Consider the following 19,880-nt stretch of genomic DNA (forward strand, 5'->3'; position numbering starts at 1 on the left):
AGTGTTTATAAATTAAAAATTTATTGTAATTATAAAAATATTACAAAACATATAAAAGTACAAACAAAGACAAAATCCGATCACTTATAAGAAAATGTCAATAAACAATATTGATACAAATTTTAATCTATAACACTTCAAATAACTTAATTACACAATTTAAGAGAGAGAGAGGGAGAGAGAGAGAAAGAGAGAGAGAGAGAGAGAGAGAGAGAGAGAGAAATAGAGAGAGAGAGAGAAAGAGAGAGAGAGAGAAAGAGAGAGAGAGAGAAAGAGAGAGAGAGAGAGAGAAAGAGAGAGAGAGAGAGAGAAAGAGAGAGAGAGAGAGAAAGAGAGAGAGAGAGAGAGAGAAAGAAAGAGAGAGAGAGAGAAAGAGAGAGAGAGAGAGAAAGAGAGAGAGAGAGAAAGAGAGAGAGAAAGAAAGAGAGAGAGAGAGAAAGAGAGAGAGAGAGAGAAAGAGAGAGAAAGAGAAAGAGAGAGAGAGAGAAAGATAGAGAGAAAGAGAGAAAAAGAGAGACCAAGCCAGACAGACAGAGAGCAAGCGCAAGCCAGAGAGAGAGAGAAGGTAGATCAGGCACACGAGAGAGAGAGAGCGAGCGAGAGAGCGCGAGCCAGAGAGCGAGAAGTAAGGTAAATGAAGAGAGAGAGAGAGAGAGAGAGAGAGAGAGAGAGAGAGAGAGAGAGAGAGAGAGAGCGCAAGACAGACCAAGCCAGACAGACCGAGCCAGACAGAGAGCGAGCGAGAGAGCGCAAGCCAGAGAGAGAGAAGAAAGGAAGATCAGGCGCACGAGAGAGAGAGCGAGCAAGACAGACCAAGCTAGACAGACAGAGAGCGCGAGAGAGAGCGCGCGAGCCATACAGCAAGAGCGAGAGAGAAACAGAGATAGAGAGAAGTAAGGTAGATGAGGCGCACAAGAGAGAGATAGAGAGCAAGCAAGACAGACCAAGCGAGACAGACAGAGCGAGCGAGAGAGCGCGAGCCAGAGAGAGTGAGCCATATAGAGAGCGCGCGCCAGAGAGCGAGAGCAAGAGAGCGAGAGGGATCGCAAGAGAGCGAAAGACTAACGAAAGATCAAATAGTATGTAGACTTAGCGTTTACAAAATAAAAACTAAGAACAAAATTGATATTGAAAAGTGAAGGACAAAAATAACAAAATGGCACTAGCGCAAAAATATCCATAATAAGAATAAATATAAAAATGGACGAGATTTAAAAAATTAAATAAAGAGCAAGTGATAAATATAAATACCAAAAATTAGTTTGTAAAAAGCTTGATAATTGGACAAATAAAACCTGCAACATAGACAAGAAAGATAAAGATAAAAAAAAAAAACAGAAAAAGAGAAAGAAAGATAAACAAACAATCGAGATTAATAACAATCAATAAAGGTGATAAATATTCAACATTGTAGATATATAATACACAATTCTGAATAGCTTGGTTTTGAAAAAGATCAAATCCAATTGTCTCTTCAATCTAGATAATAGGAAATAAAAAAAATAAAAAAAAATGATTATTATTTGTATAAACAAAATAAATGTTAAACTAAACAATATTAAAATTACCGTAACAGAAATATCCAGGCTACCTACCTTCAACAGAAAGCGAACCAATGTACTCAACGTCTGATAATCAAATAGGATTACGACCAGTATTACCTAAACATATATAAAAAAAAAAAGTGAGTTTAAATGAGTTTATTATACTTGTAAGATGATCACTTGTGTTAACATGAGAGCCAACTTCCTGAGATGTAATAAGTAGTTTCTGATGATGAAGAGAAGCAGTAAGTATGATAGATCCGTTACTTTTTTTGGAAATATTGAGCCTGACACTGAGTGAGCGGTGGTGAGCATGGTGGTGAGTGTTATTAAGTCGGAAGGTGGGTGGTAGCGAACTTGAAGGTGGGTGGTATTTATCGAGGAGGTTGTAGATAGCGATTGTCTTAGGTTAGTGGAAGTGTGTAGGAAGGTGATTGTTTAAGAACAAAAAACTTGATGGTACTGTGCATGGTGGTTGGCGTTTTTGAGCAAGGAGTTATTACTTAGGGAGATAGTGGTTGTTCTGTAGTTAACAAGGAGGTGGTTGGTGGTGATCATGGAGACGGGTGGTTTTGACCGGGTCGGTGGATGATATTGGGAAAACGGGGATATCTAAGGCCGATAATAGTAAGTGAGAAGACTAGTGGGTGGTACTAGGATACTGGGCGGTAGTGAGAGAGATGTTGGGTGGGAGTGAGAGAGATGCTGGGTGGGAGTGAGAAAGATGCTGGGTGACAGTGAGAGAGAGATGCTGGGTGACAGTGAGAGAGAGATGCTGGGTGACAGTGAGAGAGAGATGCTGGGTGACAGTGAGAGAGAGATGCTGGGTGACAGTGAGAGAGAGATGCTGGGTGACAGTGAGAGAGAGATGCTGGGTGACAGTGAGAGAGAGATGCTGGGTGACAGTGAGAGAGAGAGATGCTGGGTGACAGTGAGAGAGAGAGATGCTGGGTGACAGTGAGAGAGAGAGATGCTGGGTGGGAGTGAAAGAGAGATGCTGGGTGGGAGTGAAAGAGAGATGCTGGGTGGGAGTGAAAGAGAGATGCTGGGTGGGAGTGAAAGAGAGATGCTGGGTGGGAGTGAAAGAGAGATGCTGGGTGGGAGTGAAAGAGAGATGCTGGGTGGGAGTGAAAGAGAGATGCTGGGTGGGAGTGAGAGAGAGATGCTGGGTGGTTGTGAGAGAGAGATGCTGGGTGGGAGTGAGAGAGAGATGCTGGGTGGGAGTGAGAGAGAGATGCTGGGTGGGAGTGAAAGAGAGATGCTGGGTGGGAGTGAAAGAGAGATGCTGGGTGGGAGTGAGAGAGAGATGCTGGGTGGGTTGTTGGGTGGGAGTGAGAGAGAGATGCTGGGTGGGAGTGAGAGAGAGATGCTGGGTGGGAGTGAGAGAGAGATGCTGGGTGGGAGTGAGAGAGAGATGCTGGGTGGGAGTGAGAGAGAGATGCTGGGTGGGAGTGAAAGAGAGATGCTGGGTGGGAGTGAAAGAGAGATGCTGGGTGGGAGTGAGAGAGAGATGCTGGGTGGGAGTGAGAGAGAGATGCTGGGTGGGAGTGAAAGAGAGATGCTGGGTGGGAGTGAGAGAGAGATGCTAGGTGGGAGTGAGAGAGAGATGCTGGGTGGGAGTGAGAGAGAGATGCTGGGTGGGAGTGAGAGAGAGATGCTGGGTGGGAGTGAGAGAGAGATGCTGGGTGGGAGTGAGAGAGAGATGCTGGGTGGGAGTGAGAGAGAGATGCTGGGTGGGAGTGAGAGAGAGATGCTGGGTGGGAGTGAAAGAGAGATGCTGGGTGGGAGTGAGAGAGAGATGCTGGGTGGGAGTGAGAGAGAGATGCTGGGTGGGAGTGAGAGAGAGATGCTGGGTGGGAGTGAAAGAGAGATGCTGGGTGGGTTGTTGGGTGGGAGTGAGAGATATGCTGGGTGGGAGTGAGAGAGAGATGCTGGGTGGGAGTGAAAGAGAGATGCTGGGTGGGAGTGAAAGAGAGATGCTGGGTGGGAGTGAAAGAGAGATGCTGGGTGGGAGTGAGAGAGAGATGCTAGGTGGGAGTGAGAGAGAGATGCTGGGTGGGAGTGAGAGAGAGATGCTGGGTGGGAGTGAGAGAGAGATGCTGGGTGGGAGTGAGAGAGAGATGCTGGGTGGGAGTGAGAGAGAGATGCTGGGTGGGAGTGAGAGAGAGATGCTGGGTGGGAGTGAGAGAGAGATGCTGGGTGGGAGTGAGAGAGAGATGCTGGGTGGGAGTGAGAGAGAGATGCTGGGTGGGAGTGAGAGAGAGATGCTGGGTGGGAGTGAGAGAGAGATGCTGGGTGGGAGTGAAAGAGAGATGCTGGGTGGGTTGTTGGGTGGGAGTGAGAGATATGCTGGGTGGGAGTGAGAGAGAGATGCTGGGTGGGAGTGAGAGAGAGATGCTGGGTGGGAGTGAGAGAGAGATGCTGGGTGGGAGTGAGAGAGAGATGCTGGGTGGGAGTGAGAGAGAGATGCTGGGTGGGAGTGAAAGAGAGATGCTGGGTGGGAGTGAGAGAGAGATGCTGGGTGGGAGTGAAAGAGAGATGCTGGGTGGGAGTGAAAGAGAGATGCTGGGTGGGAGTGAAAGAGAGATGCTGGGTGGTAGTGAAAGAGAGATGCTGGGTGGGAGTGAAAGAGAGATGCTGGGTGGGAGTGAAAGAGAGATGCTGGGTGGGAGTGAAAGAGAGATGCTGGGTGGGAGTGAGAGAGAGATGCTGGGTGGGAGTGAGAGAGAGATGCTGGGTGGGAGTGAGAGAGAGAGATGCTGGGTGGGAGTGAGAGAGAGAGATGCTGGGTGGGAGTGAAAGAGAGATGCTGGGTGGGAGTGAAAGAGAGATGCTGGGTGGGAGTGAAAGAGAGATGCTGGGTGGGAGTGAAAGAGAGATGCTGGGTGGGAGTGAAAGAGAGATGCTGGGTGGGAGTGAAAGAGAGATGCTGGGTGGGAGTGAGAGAGAGATGCTGGGTGGGAGTGAGAGAGAGATGCTGGGTGGGAGTGAGAGAGAGATGCTGGGTGGGAGTGAGAGAGAGATGCTGGGTGGGAGTGAGAGAGAGATGCTGGGTGGGTTGTTGGGTGGGAGTGAGAGAGATGCTGGGTGGGAGTGAGAGAGATGCTGGGTGGGAGTGAAAGAGAGATGCTGGGTGGGAGTGAAAGAGAGATGCTGGGTGGGAGTGAGAGAGAGATGCTGGGTGGGAGTGAGAGAGAGATGCTGGGTGGGAGTGAAAGAGAGATGCTGGGTGGGAGTGAGAGAGAGATGCTGGGTGGGAGTGAGAGAGAGATGCTGGGTGGGAGTGAAAGAGAGATGCTGGGTGGGAGTGAAAGAGAGATGCTGGGTGGGTTGTTGGGTGGGAGTGAGAGATATGCTGGGTGGGAGTGAGAGAGAGATGCTGGGTGGGAGTGAGAGAGAGATGCTGGGTGGGAGTGAGAGAGAGATGCTGGGTGGGAGTGAGAGAGAGATGCTGGGTGGGAGTGAGAGAGAGATGCTGGGTGGGAGTGAGAGAGAGATGCTGGGTGGGAGTGAGAGAGAGATACTGGGTGGGTTGTTGGGTGGGAGTGAGAGAGATGCTGGGTGGGTTGTTGGGTGGGAGTGAGAGAGATGCTGGGTGGGAGTGAGAGCGATGCTGGGTGGTAGTGAGAGAGATAGGATGGATGAGAGTATGCAGGATGGTGGGTGGTTTGTGGGCAGGCTGGTGGGTGGGAGTGGACAGGCTGGTTGTGGGAAGGCTGGTGGGTGGGAGTAGGCAGGCTGGTGGGTGCGAGTATGCAGGATGGTGGGTGGTTTGTGGGCAGGCTGGTGGGTGGGAGTGGGCAGGCTGGTTGTGGGAAGGCTGGTGGGTGGGAGTAGGCAGGCTGGTGGGTGGGAGTGGGCAGGCTGGTTGTGGGAAGGCTGGTGGGTGGGAGTGGGCAGGCTGGTGGGTGGGTGCGAGTAGGCAGGCTGGTGGGTGGGAGTGGGCAGGCGGGTGGGTGGTTTATGGGCAGGCTGGTGGGTGGGAGTGGGCAGGCTGGTGGGTGGTAGTGGGCAGGCTGGTTGTGGGAAGGCTGGTGGGTGGGAGTGGGCAGGCTGGTGGCTGGGTGCGAGTAGGCAGGCTGGTGGGTGGGAGTGGGCAGGCTGGTGGGTGGGAGTGGGCAGGCGGGTGGGTGGGAGTGGGCAGGCAGGTGGGTGGTAGTGGGCAGGCTGGTTGTGGGAAGGCTGGTGGGTGGGAGTGGGCAGGCTGGTGGGTGGGTGCGAGTAGGCAGGCTGGTGGGTGGGAGTGGGCAGGCTGGTGGGTGGGAGTGGGCAGGCGGGTGGGTGGGAGTGGGCAGGCAGGTGGGTGGTAGTGGGCAGGCTGGTTGTGGGAAGGCTGGTGGGTGGGAGTGGGCAGGCTGGTTGTGGGAAGGCTGGTGGGTGGGAGTGGGCAGGCTGGTTGTGGGAAGGCTGGTGGGTGGGAGTGGGCAGGCTGGTGGGTGGGTGCGAGTAGGCAGGCTGGTGGGTGGGAGTGGGCAGGCTGGTGGGTGGGAGTGGGCAGGCTGGTGGGTGGGAGTGGGCAGGCGGGTGGGTGGGAGTGGGCAGGCGGGTGGGAGCGAGTATGCAGGATGGTGGGTGTGAGTAGGCAGGCTGGTGAGTGGGAGTAGGCAGGTGGGTTGTGTGTTAGGCCGGTGGGTGGGAGCAATTCTGCAGGATGGTGGGTGGGAGTAGGCAGGCTGGTGGGTGGTTTATGGGCAGGCTGGTGGGTGGGAGTGGGCAGGCTGGTTGTGGGAAGGCTGGTGGGTGGGAGTGGGCAGGCTGGTGGGTGGGTGCGAGTAGGCAGGCTGGTGGGTGGTTTGAGGGAAGGATGGTGGGTGGGGAGTCGGTAGGCTGGCGGGTGGGAGTAGGCAGGATGGCGGCTGGGAGTAGGCAGGCTGGTAAATGGCAGTGGGCAGGATAGAAAAAATAAATAAATGTATAAATAAATTATTAAATAAATACCGTTCAATTGACGAAATTTCTTATTTTTTCACCAAAAATTCGACAGTCACAGAAGAGACTACTAAGAAAATTAATTCTGAAATATAAAATAAAATAAAAAAAAAATTAAAAAAAATATTATTAAATCAATAAATAAATAAATGAAAAAAAAAAATATTTCTTAACATTCAAACAGTAACATGGAATTGCTTTTTTTTTTTTTTTTATAATACAAAGGCAAGTAAATGTGATGCAATTAAATTAATTAAATGATATGGAGACTGAAAAAAAAAAAAATACCAAAAAATAAATAAATAAAAGATTAAAAAAATGAATACACCAGAATTAAAAAGATTTATTAATTACCTTTTGTAGTTGTAAGATTGCTGCTGCAGAATCGATAGTCGGTAGTTGGATAGATAAGTGGAGATAGTCGGTGGAGCCCCTCGACGCACGTCCTTCACCTATCCAGATCACTCAGCCTCTGCTAACAAAGGGATTCCCAAATCGAATATGGCGCCAATTTACACATGCAATCGCGTCACTTCCGGTCTCGAAATAACGCGATTGTAGCCCTCGGTGATGCCCAAGGCATCCTGGGAAATGGTGTCATACTTCTCCCAGGAGCCTCAGCGAGCCGGGCTGCCGAGGGAAGTGACGTTCTTAGCCCGGGCAATGGAAGAGGCAGATTTCGTGGGACCACCTAGCAACCGCAAGAAATAGGTAAGTAAAAATTTTTTTATTATCCAATTAATTTTAAGTAGAACATTTGATGCACATACAAATTAGGTTGTATTTTTGGTGGCAACACCACTTTAAAATGTTAATCGTGTACACTATATTGTCAAAAGTATTGAGACACCTGCCTTTACACGCACATGACCTTTAATGGCATCCTAGTTTTAGTCCGTTCAATCTTGGGTTAGGGTTAGGGTTCAATCTTGAGTTGGGCCACCCTTTGCAGCTATAAGAGCTTCAACTCTTCTAGGAAGGCTGTCCACAAGGTTTAGGAGTGTGTCTATGGGAATGTTTGACCATTCTTTCAGAAACGCATTTGTGAGGTCAGCCACTGATGTTGGAAGAGAAGGCCTGGCTCACAGTCTCCGCTTTAATTAATTATATATACAAAATAGATGCAGCACTAGTGATATTTCAAAATTACAAAATTTACAAGTGGAAAGAGGCTAAAAATAATAGATTAAAGCAGAGTCTTGAAATTTCGGTCCATAGGTGAAAAATGACAACAACCATCCATGCTTTGTATAGATCAGTGATTCTCAACCAGGGTTCCTCCAGAGGTTGCTAGGGGTTCCTTCAGCATTGAGCAATTTCTGTCTCTCAGATAAGTTCCCACTGACACTATTGATCTTTTTAGCTATCTGTAAGGAGGTAATTCTTTCCAATGACCACAAGTGTAAGGATCATTCTTCCCACTGACCATCACACTAATGTCTCATGAATTGTAGATTTCAAATTTTTAGCAGGGGTTCCCCCGAGACCGGAGAACTATTTCAAGGGTTCCTCTGTGTTGAAAAGGTTGAGAAAGGCTGGTATAGATGATAAGCTGTAGGAGAGGAAAATGTGAAAATCCTTCACACAATGTGCATCCAGCTCCGCACCCAAGTGAGTGAGTAGCCCGCTTACCAGCTCTCCGTGACCACTCGAATAATGGTCTCACCAAGCTCAGGGAAATACAGTCTCTGCAGGACCCTTAATAGTGTCTGGAAATTACCGCTTTACTAGTAAGTCTTGAAAATATAAAAAAAGAATTGCTCCCATAGTGCAGTACTTTAGAAAAACTGAATTTAATAAAATCAGTAGGTTGCACTTACAAGATAAAACATGTTTGTAGGCAACAGAACAGGATGTTCAGGATGGTAAGAACCGTGACGTCTCCACAGGCTTCGCCTCACTTTCTGGTTCTCTGGTCCATCAACCTCCTGGGAGGAAAAATGTGATTGTTTTTTACGGTACGAAATGAATCGCATATGTCTAGCTATTGAGAAGAAGGCTTCTTACCCTGGTGGTCATTGCGAAGAATATTACTTACACTTGTGGTCATTGGGAAGACCCCCCTTCCCCATCTATACAGATAACAACTAAAAACATTGGTGTCAGTGACTACTTATTTGAGAAGCAATTAAACATTGCTCAAAGAATCCATATCAACGTCAGGAGCAATAGTTGGATGCTTGGATGTACAACTGTCCTTTAACTACGTCAGTACCAGCCTATATATACCCCATTAATTACCAGGCTGTATATCAGTTTTCAGTACTGTGATGACATTTGGCAGTTACTTGAGCCTGAAAAACTGTTGGCATTTAACAGCCACTGTGTTTATACAGTGCCTTGAAAAAGTATTCACACCCCTTGAAATTTTCCACATTTTGTCATATTACAACCAAAAACGTAAATGTATTTTATTGGGATTTTATCTCAATAATTTTGTGATAGACCAACACAAAGTGACACATAATTGTGAAGTGGAAGGAAAATTATAAATTGTTTTTAACATTTTTTTACAAATAAATATGTGAAAAGTGTGGTGTACATTTATATTCAGCCCCCCCGGAGTCAATACTTTGTAGAACCGCCTTTCGCTGCAATTACAGCTGCAAGTCTTTCTGGGAATGTCTCTACCAGCTTTGCACATCTAGAGAGTGACATTTTTGCCCATTCTACTTTGCAAAATAGCTCAAGCTCTGTCAGAGTGGATGGAGAGCGTCTGTGATCAGCAATTTTCAAGTCTTTGCCACAGATTTTCAATTGGATTTAGGTCTGGACTTTGACTAGGCCATTCTAACACATGAATATGCTTTGATCTAAACCATTCTATTGTAGCTCTGTCTATATGTTTAGGGTCGTTGTCCTGCTGGAAGATGATCCTCCGTCCCAGTCTCATGTCTTTTGCGGACTCTAACAGGTTTTCTTCTAATACCGCGTACACACGACCAGATTTTCCGGCAGAAAAGGTCAGATGGTCTTCCCACCGGAGTTCCGACGGAACGGACTTGCCCACACATGAACAGACCAAAGTCTGTTAGTTTTGAAAACAATGACGTACAACGGGACTAGAAAAGGAAGTTCAATAGCCAGTAGCTGCCCTTGCATCACATTTGGTCTGGCGGACTAGCATACAGACGAACGGTTTCCCGGATAGTAATTGATTCCGTTGGACAGATTTGAAACATGTTCTATTTCTAGGTCCATCTGAATTTTTGAAGAAAAAAGTAAAATGAAGACCACACACGATCGCAATATCCGATGGGATGATTCCGTCTGACCTTTTCTGCTGGAAAGTCCGGTCGTGTGTACGTGGCATAAGATTGCCCTGTATTTGGCTCCATCCATCTTCCCATCAACTGTGACCATTTTTCCTGTCCCTGCTGAAGAAAAGCATCCCCACCACATGATGCTGCCACCACCATGTTTCATGGTGTGTTCAGGGTGATGTGCAGTGTTAGTTTTCAGCCACACATAGCGTGTTGCTTTTAGGCCAAAAAGTTCAATTTTGGTCTCATCTGACCAGAGCACCTTCTTCCACATGTTTGCTGTGTCCCCCACATGGCTTCTCACAAAAATCCGATCTGACTTTTTCCGATTGTTTGTAGAGAATTCCGATGGACAAAGTGCCACGCATGCTCAGATTAAATTACGAGACCAAAGCTATTGGCTACTAGCCTCTACGTAGTACCATGTGTATGCAACACAAGTTTCGCTCAAAATCCGTTGGAAAAAATCCAATGGATTTTGGGGTCGGAATGTCCGACCATATGTACAGGGCATTATAGTTGTCCTGTTGACAGATTCTCCCACCTGAGCTGTGGATCTCTGCAGCTCCTCCAGAGTTACCATTGACCCCTTGGCTGCTTCTCTAATTAATGCTCTCCTTGCCCAGCCTGTCAGTTTAGGTGGACGGCCATGTCTTGGTAGGTTTGCAGTTGTGCCATACTCTTTCCATTTTCAGATGATGGATTGAACAGAGCTCCATGAGATGTTCAAAGCTTGGGATATATTTTTATAACCTAACCCTGCTTTAAACTTCTCCACGATTTTATCTCTGACCTTTCTGTGTTCCTTGGCCTTTATGATGCTGTTTGTTCACTAAGGTTCTCTAACAAATCTCTGAGGGCTTCACAGAACGGCTGTATTTATACTGAGAATAAATGACACACACGTGGACACTGTTTACTAATTAGGTGACTTCTGAAGGCAATTGGTTCCACTAGATTTTAGTTAGGGGTATCCGAGTAAAGGGGGCAAAATATAAATGCACGCCACGCGTTTCACATATTTATTTGTAAAACATTTTGAAAACCATTTATCATTTTCCTTCCACTTGACATTTATGTGCCACTTTGTGTTGGGCTATCACATAAAATCCCAATAAAATACATTTACGTTTTTGGTTGTAACATGACAGAATGTGGAAAATTTCAAGGGGTATGAATACTTTTTCAAGGCACTGTCTATATGTGTGTAAATAAATAAATAAATATATATAATAAATATTAGGGCTGTTACTGATTAAAATTTTCATGTTCGATGAATCGTTTAAAAAAAAAAAAAAACGATGAATCGACTAATTTTTGATTAATTATAACGCACATACAGATCCAACTACTTTTTGCTGATCTCCTTGCATTGCAACTCTGCATTAGTCAGTGGTAAATGTGGTATACACGATATACAATCACCCGACACTAGTTAGTTTCCACAATCCATGACTTAACTTCACAGTTCACACAAATACGCTTTAAATTCAAACTGTAGTACTGACGTAAGTCTTTTTTTTTTCCACAATAGCGTGACAATCCCTCCACCTCCGGTCTAACTAATCACTCTCACCTTATGGCATGGACCCCTGTGCAAACAGGTGGTCATGCAAGCGGGTATCAAAAGGGTTAACACGGACCATAAACTTCTCTCACGTCTCCTTAGATCTCAGCAAGGTCATGGGTAGAAAGAAAAGATCTAAGTGCTCACCACTTAAGTATAAGATTTAATTTTTGTGTTCAAACACAAATTACATAAAGATGATAAAAACACAGCATGTAAAGCCGACAATCGTGTTAGTTCCGTAGGGTCGCAGCGGGTGATGTCATGCGTAGCTCCTCCCCCGTACGCATTACGTTCAATCAGAACTTCAACGTCACCAGACTCCTCCCCCTTCCCTTTGTTAGCAGACGTAGGCACTTGGGGAAGGGGGGAGTAGTCCGGTGACATCACCGGATCTCCGACGGAACTCCCCGAAGACCCGGAAGCCGGCGGAGAGGTGAGTATTTTGAGAATTTTGATCGATCAAAAAAATTAATCGATTAATCGAGGAATTAATCTTTAATTTCCACAGCCCTAATATATATATATATATATATATATATATATATATATATATATATATATATATATATATATATATATATATATATACTGTATATATAAATTTATATAAGAAACCAAAAATGTATCTAAAAATATATTGTATAAGAGACCAAAAAAAATCTTAATGTTTTCCTTTCTTTCTGTTAAAATAAAGACAAGACAGTACAACCCTTTTCCCAAAATGACAAATTTTTGGAAAGAAGACAACAAAAGGCGATCTAATTTTTGGCCACAATTTTTTGAAAATGAGTATGCTGGTAAAATATGAAGCTTGCACTATTCGTGGAGCAGATTGGAGGCAGGCCGGTGTAAACGGACACAAGTCCGTTAACATCTGCAAGTCCATAGAGATGAATGGAGGGTCCAATTGGGTCCTCCTGAATAGTGATGGCCGAACGGTTCGCCCGGCGGTCGTTTCGCGGCGAATTTCCGACATTCGCGGTCCGCACGTTCGAACGCCTTTTTCCGTCGTTCGCCGCGGCGGACTTACGTGTTTAATGTATACAAGAACTTTAACCTTTGGTGACACGTTTATCATGTGATACAGGACAGCCAATTGAGACATGACAGCACATGGACACTTGTACATTCCCCCTAACCTATAAATACACCCGATCCGGTGGCCATTTTACATTCTTTCTTCTGTTAAGATAGGGACAGGTTCCTGTGTGGAGTAGGGAGAGATAAACCACTAGCTATTTGGTACACAAAAGTTCTTTTCAGGACTGGTATAGGTGTTAGGTGTTGATAGGTTTGCTGTGCTGCTGATTCTTGCAGCAGCCTGAGTGTCTTTTGTTAGTTTAGAGAAAGGGAAAGGACGGTGTATGCTACAGGGACAGCCAGATTAGTCTTTCATCATCATCATCATCATCATCATCATTAGCTGTTACTATCAAGGTCATAGTTACATAGTTACATAGTTACATAGTTAGCCAGGTTGAAAAAAGACACAAGTCCATCCAGTTCAACCTTAAAAACAAATAAATAAAATGAAAAATAATCGTACAATCCAGATACCCAATTTTATGCCCACAATTGATCCAGAGGAAGGCGAAAAAAAAACCCAGCAGAGCATGCTCCAATTTACTACAGCAGGGGAAAAAAAATTCCTTCCTGATCCCCCAATAGGCGATCGGATTTTCCCTGGATCAACTTTACCTATGTTAGTACCTAGTTATATTATGTACCATCAGGAAAGTATCCAAGCCTTTCTTAAAGCAATCTACTGAACTGGCCAGAACCACCTCTGGTGGGAGTCTATTCCACATTTTCACTGCTCTAACTGTGAAGAAACCTTTCCGTACTTGAAGCTGAAATCTCTTTTCCTCTAGACGTAAAGAGTGCCCCCGTGTCCTCTGGGTTGACCGTACAGAGAACAACTCAACACCAAGTTCACTATATGGACCCCTAATATATTTGAACATGTTAATCATATCCCCCCTTAATCTCCTCTTCTCAAGAGTGAATAAATTTAGTTCCTCTAATCTCTCCTCATAGCTGAGTTCCTCCATGCCTCTTATCAGTTTGGTTGCCCTTCTCTGCACTTTCTCCAGTTCCCCGACATCCTTTTTGAGAACTGGTGCCCAAAACTGAACGGCATATTCCAGGTGAGGTCTTACTAATGATTTGAACAGGGGCAAAATGATATCTCTTTCTCTGGAGTCCATACCTCTCTTAATACAAGAAAGGACTTTGCTCGCTTTGCAAACAGCAGCTTGGCATTGCATGTTGTTATTGAGCTTATGGTCTACCAAAACCCCCAGATCCTTCTCCACTATGGATTCCCCCAGTTGTACTCCCCCTAGCATGTATGATGCATGCATATTCTTAGGCCCCAAGTGCATAACTTTACATTTATCAACATTAAACCTCATCTGCCACATAGTCGCCCAATTAGACAGTGTATTGAGGTCGGCTTGTAAATTGGAGACATCCTGTAAAGACGTTATTCCACTGCATATCTTGGTGTCATCTGCAAAGACAGAAATATTACTTTTGATGCCAGACCCAATGTCATTTATAAAGATGTTAAAAAGTAAGGGTCCCAACACTGAACCTTGGGGTACACCACTGATAACCTTAGACCATTCAGAGTAAGAATCATTAACCACGACTCTTTGAATTCTGTCTTCTAGCCAATTTTCTATCCATTTACAAACTGATATTTCCAAACCTGTAGACTTTACCTTACACATGAGCCGTGTGTGGGGAACTGTATCGAATGCTTTTGCAAAATCCAAGTATACCACGTCCACCGCCACCCCTCTGTCCAAGGTTTTACTTACCTCCTCGTAAAAAGAAATCAGATTTGTCTGACAACTTCTGTCTTTCATGAATCCATGCTGTCTGTTGCTTAAAGTGTTATTGTTCAGCAAGAACTCGTCGATGTGGTCTTTTATTAAACGCTCCAGTATCTTCCCAGCTATAGAAGTTAAGCTAACAGGTCTATAGTTACTTGGTAAAGACTTTGATCCCTTTTTAAATATAGGCACCACGTTCGCCCTGCGCCAATCCAGTGGGACTATTCCCGTCATTAATGAGTCCCTAAAAATTAGATACAATGGCTCTGAAATTACAGAGCTCAATTCTTTTAGGATCCGTGGGTGGATGCCATCAGGACCAGGTGCTTTATCCACCTTTATTCTGTCTAAGTATTTCTGGACCATATCCCTTTTGAGCCATTGTGGATCATTTGGGGCTGTGTCACTACCACCCCCATTATGGACATGAGCTCCCCCATGCTCTTTTGTGTACACAGAGCTGAAGAAAGTGTTTAATAAATTAGCCTTCTCTTTGTCCCCAGTCACCAACTCTAGATTGTTTTGTAAAGGGCCTACATGCTCAGACTTGACCTTTTTACTATTAATATATTTGAAGAATTTTTTGGGGTTTGTCCTACTATCTTTTGCAATCTGTCGTTCGTTTTGAATTTTTGCATCCTTGATTTCCTTTTTACATATACTGTTAATTTCTTTGTAACATTTAAATGACACTAGTGATCCTTCATTTTTATATTTTTTAAAAGCTCTTCTCTTACAGTTTATAGCTTTTTTAACTTTGGCCGTGAGCCACATAGGTTTTGTTTTTAGCCTTTTAAACTTATTGCCCATGGGAATATACTTTGCAGTGAGGTCCCCAACAGTCTTTTTGAAGAATTCCCATTTCTGTTCTGTGCCCATTGAAGCGAATATTCTCTCCCAGTCTAAGTCCTGGAGAGTAGCCCTCATCCTTGGAAAATTAGCTCTCTTGAAGTTAAGTGTTTTTATCTTACCCGTATGTATTTCTTGTTTAGCGCTAACATCAAAGGAAATCATGTTATGATCACTGCTACCCAGGTGTTCCTTTATCTGGACATTAGTAATAAGCTCTGCATGGTTTGAGATTACCAGGTCCAACAGAGCTTCATTCCTAGTTGGGGCCTCAATAAACTGGACCATAAAATTGTCCTGTAATAGGTTTATCATTTTTTGCCCTTTAACTGTCCCAGCAGTGCCATTACTCCAGTCAATTTCTGGGTAGTTAAAATCCCCCATTATTATCACTGTCCCAGCCCTTGCAGCCCTTTCCATCTGTGCAAGGAGCTGAGTCTCCACCTCCTCATTCACATTGGGTGGTCTATAACAAACTCCAACGATTAACTTTGAACTACCCCCATCTAAATGCAGTTCCACCCATAATGCTTCGGACTCATCACACTCTCCATCCACCAGGTCCTCTTTCACACTTGCTTTGAGATCACTTCTCACATAGAGACAGACCCCGCCACCTTTCCTTTTTACCCTGTCTCTCCGAAAGAGTGCATAGCCAGGAATATTAATAGCCCAGTCATGTGAGGATTGAAGCCAAGTTTCAGTAAAACACAAAAGAGCTGTTCCAGTAACCACTAATCGTTCTCTTTTTTTGCCAATTTGTATAGGGACAGGAAGGAAGCAGTGTTGTCAGGCAGTGAGGGTAATTTTAAAGACTTGCTGTTATTATTAGTTCCACAAAGGTTCTTTTCAGGACTGGTATCAGTGGTACAGTAATAGGCTTGTACATGTATAATATTCTTTCTTCCAAATATAGAAAGGATATTATACTTGACTGCTGCCCTTCTGCTGCAGTCTGCTAAACATTCACAACTCACTTGTTCCACAAAAGTTCTTATAAGGACTGGTAACTTGGTATAGGGTGCTACGGTACATAGGCTTGAGTGCGGTACAGTCTGCTGTTCTGTAAGGACCGCTATCGGTCCACAATAGATAGGGTTGACGTGCACCACTGCTGACCGCTGCCCTATACTGCAGCAGTCCTTCAGCGGTATAGGGACTGACGTACAGTCTGCTAAACACTAATACACAACCTGCTTGGTCCACAAAAGTTCTTATAAGGACTGGTAACTTGGTATAGGGTGCTACGGTACATAGGCTTGAGTGCGGTACAGTCTGCTGTTCTGTAAGGACCGCTATCGGTCCACAATAGATAGGGTTGACGTGCACCACTGCTGACCGCTGCCCTATACTGCAGCAGTCCTTCAGCGGTATAGGGACTGACGTACAGTCTGCTAAACACTAATACACAACCTGCTTGGTCCACAAAAGTTCTTATAAGGACTGGTAACTTGGTATAGGGTGCTACGGTACATAGGCTTGAGTGCGGTACAGTCTGCTGTTCTGTAAGGACCGCTATCGGTCCACAATAGATAGGGTTGACGTGCACCACTGCTGACCGCTCACCTATACTGCAGCAGTCCTTCAGCGGTATAGGGACTGACGTACAGTCTGCTAATCACTAACACACAACCTGCTTGTTCCACAAAAGTTCTTATAAGGACTGGTAACTTGGTATAGGGTGCTACGGTACATAGGCTTGAGTGCGGTACAGTCTGCTGTTCTGTAAGGACCGCTATCGGTCCACAATAGATAGGGTTGACGTGCACCACTGCTGACCGCTGCCCTATACTGCAGCAGTCCTTCAGCGGTATAGGGACTGACGTACAGTCTGCTAAACACTAATACACAACCTGCTTGGTCCACAAAAGTTCTTATAAGGACTGGTAACTTGGTATAGGGTGCTACGGTACATAGGCTTGAGTGCGGTACAGTCTGCTGTTCTGTAAGGACCGCTATCGGTCCACAATAGATAGGGTTGACGTGCACCACTGCTGACCGCTCACCTATACTGCAGCAGTCCTTCAGCGGTATAGGGACTGACGTACAGTCTGCTAATCACTAACACACAACCTGCTTGTTCCACAAAAGTTCTTATAAGGACTGGTAACTTGGTATAGGGTGCTACGGTACATAGGCTTGAGTGCGGTACAGTCTGCTGTTCTGTAAGGACCGCTATCGGTCCACAATAGATAGGGTTGACGTGCACCACTGCTGACCGCTCACCTATACTGCAGCAGTCCTTCAGCGGTATAGGGACTGACGTACAGTCTGCTAATCACTAACACACAACCTGCTTGTTCCACAAAAGTTCTTATAAGGACTGGTAACTTGGTATAGGGTGCTACGGTACATAGGCTTGAGTGCGGTACAGTCTGCTGTTCTGTAAGGACCGCTATCGGTCCACAATAGATAGGGTTGACGTGCACCACTGCTGACCGCTGCCCTATACTGCAGCAGTCCTTCAGCGGTATAGGGACTGACGTACAGTCTGCTAAACACTAATACACAACCTGCTTGGTCCACAAAAGTTCTTATAAGGACTGGTAACTTGGTATAGGGTGCTACGGTACATAGGCTTGAGTGCGGTACAGTCTGCTGTTCTGTAAGGACCGCTATCGGTCCACAATAGATAGGGTTGACGTGCACCACTGCTGACCGCTCACCTATACTGCAGCAGTCCTTCAGCGGTATAGGGACTGACGTACAGTCTGCTAATCACTAACACACAACCTGCTTGTTCCACAAAAGTTCTTATAAGGACTGGTAACTTGGTATAGGGTGCTACGGTACATAGGCTTGAGTGCGGTACAGTCTGCTGTTCTGTAAGGACCGCTATCGGTCCACAATAGATAGGGTTGACGTGCACCACTGCTGACCGCTCACCTATACTGCAGCAGTCCTTCAGCGGTATAGGGACTGACGTACAGTCTGCTAATCACTAACACACAACCTGCTTGTTCCACAAAAGTTCTTATAAGGACTGGTAACTTGGTATAGGGTGCTACGGTACATAGGCTTGAGTGCGGTACAGTCTGCTGTTCTGTAAGGACCGCTATCGGTCCACAATAGATAGGGTTGACGTGCACCACTGCTGACCGCTGCCCTATACTGCAGCAGTCCTTCAGCGGTATAGGGACTGACGTACAGTCTGCTAAACACTAATACACAACCTGCTTGGTCCACAAAAGTTCTTATAAGGACTGGTAACTTGGTATAGGGTGCTACGGTACATAGGCTTGAGTGCGGTACAGTCTGCTGTTCTGTAAGGACCGCTATAGGTCCACAATAGATAGGGTTGACGTGCACCACTGCTGACCGCTCACCTATACTGCAGCAGTCCTTCAGCGGTATAGGGACTAAGAGTTTTGTCACAGGGTCATTTAAAAAATGACATGCAGAGGAAGAGGCAGGCCCTTCCGCAGGGGTGGTAGGGGTAGGGCAGGAGCAACAGGCTTGAGCCAAAGTGGGAAGTTGCAGAAGGTGCGTTCAATTACTTTAAAGGATGCACCAGACTTGGTTGAGTGGCTCGCTCAGCCTTACTCTTCTGCACCCTCCTCATCCTCTCGATCTGCACCCTCTTCTTCACTCTCTGCTATGTGCACCCCCAAAGACACTACCACCAACAACACGACCACCACCACCACCACCACATACCTTCCGCTTGAGTCACTGGAATTATTTTCCGATCCATATCAAGAGGACATTTCTGATGCGCAGCCACTCTTGGTATTGGATCAGGAAGAGGAGGTAGCAACAAGCGCTACTCAGCAGTCTGACGCCAGTACCCAGATCAGCCCAAGGAGGAGGTTGGTCCCCGGTGTTGCTGCCTACTCCGAGATCTCTACTTATAGCGGTGGGGAAGGTGACGTTGATGATGACGTGTCTAGTGATGTCACGTGGGTGCCCACAAGAGAGGAAGAGGAGGGGAGTTCAGAGGGAGATATGGACCAGCAGATAGGGAGGAGAAGCAGCAATGACTTACATTGCACAGCAGGGACAAAGCAGACTGCAAATGTATCAGGAGCGAGTCATCGACCATGTACGGTCACATCTGGCGCTCCCAGGACACCGGCACATGGCTCCGCAGTGTGGGCTTTTTTTAACGTGTCCGCTGCTGACAATAGCGTTGCCATCTGCAATCTTTGCAGTCAACGCGTTAGTCGCGGTAAGCCCAATACTCACCTAGGGACGACCGCCTTAAGAAGGCACATGAGCAGCCATCACCGAGCCCAGTGGGAGCAACGGAACACACAAAGCCACACTGCAGGCTCTCACCGTCCAGCCTCGTCTTCTACTTCTCCTTCTCCTCTCTCCTCACAATTGTCCTCCACTCCACCTTCCATCACGCCAAGCTCACATTTTTCTGCAAAAAGGCAGGCTTCCGTGGGCCTAATGTTTGAGCGTAAAAAAATGATGATGCCGGATAACCCTCTTGCCCAACGGTTGGCGGCTGGCTTGTCAGAACTCATAGCCCGCCAACTACTGCCATATAAACTGGTGGACTCGGAGGCCTTTCGCAAATTTGTGGCCATTGGAACACCACAATGGAAGGTCCCAGGAAGGAAGTATTTCTCAGAGAAGGGCATCCCAGAGCTATATGGCCATGTTCAGCGGCAAGTGAATGTATCTCTGGCACACAGTGTCGGTGCCAAGATACATCTGACCACAGACACGTGGTCTAGCAAACACGGGCAGGGAAGGTATATCAGTTTTACTGCCCACTGGGTGAACCTTCTGACGGCCGTCAAGCATGTAACCCGTGGCACCCGTGTAGATTTGGTTTTACCGCCACGGATTGCATGCAGGCCTGACTCTTCTTCTCCTCCTCCTACTCCATCCTCCTCCCTCTCCTCCTCAGCTGCCTCCTCCTTTTCCGCTGCTA

General features: G+C 46.1%; 1 long non-coding RNA gene across 1 annotated transcript; it reads right to left on the bottom strand.

Moving 5' to 3' along the window:
- Nucleotides 1–450: 450 nt before the first annotated feature.
- LOC143941119 (uncharacterized) lies at nt 451–7,272 on the bottom strand. The gene is made up of 4 exons (XR_013263986.1): nt 6,828–7,272; nt 6,483–6,558; nt 1,596–1,661; nt 451–1,479 (listed from the first exon to the last, which is right to left on the bottom strand). It is a non-coding gene; the product is annotated as an uncharacterized LOC143941119 (long non-coding RNA).
- Between the last annotated feature and the right edge of the window lie 12,608 nt (nt 7,273–19,880).

The sequence above is a fragment of the Lithobates pipiens genome, unplaced genomic scaffold, assembly GCF_037356315.1.
Source record: "Lithobates pipiens isolate NorthernLeopardFrog02 unplaced genomic scaffold, aLitPip1_a1.2 Scaffold_3, whole genome shotgun sequence".
NCBI lineage: Eukaryota > Metazoa > Chordata > Amphibia > Anura > Ranidae > Lithobates > Lithobates pipiens.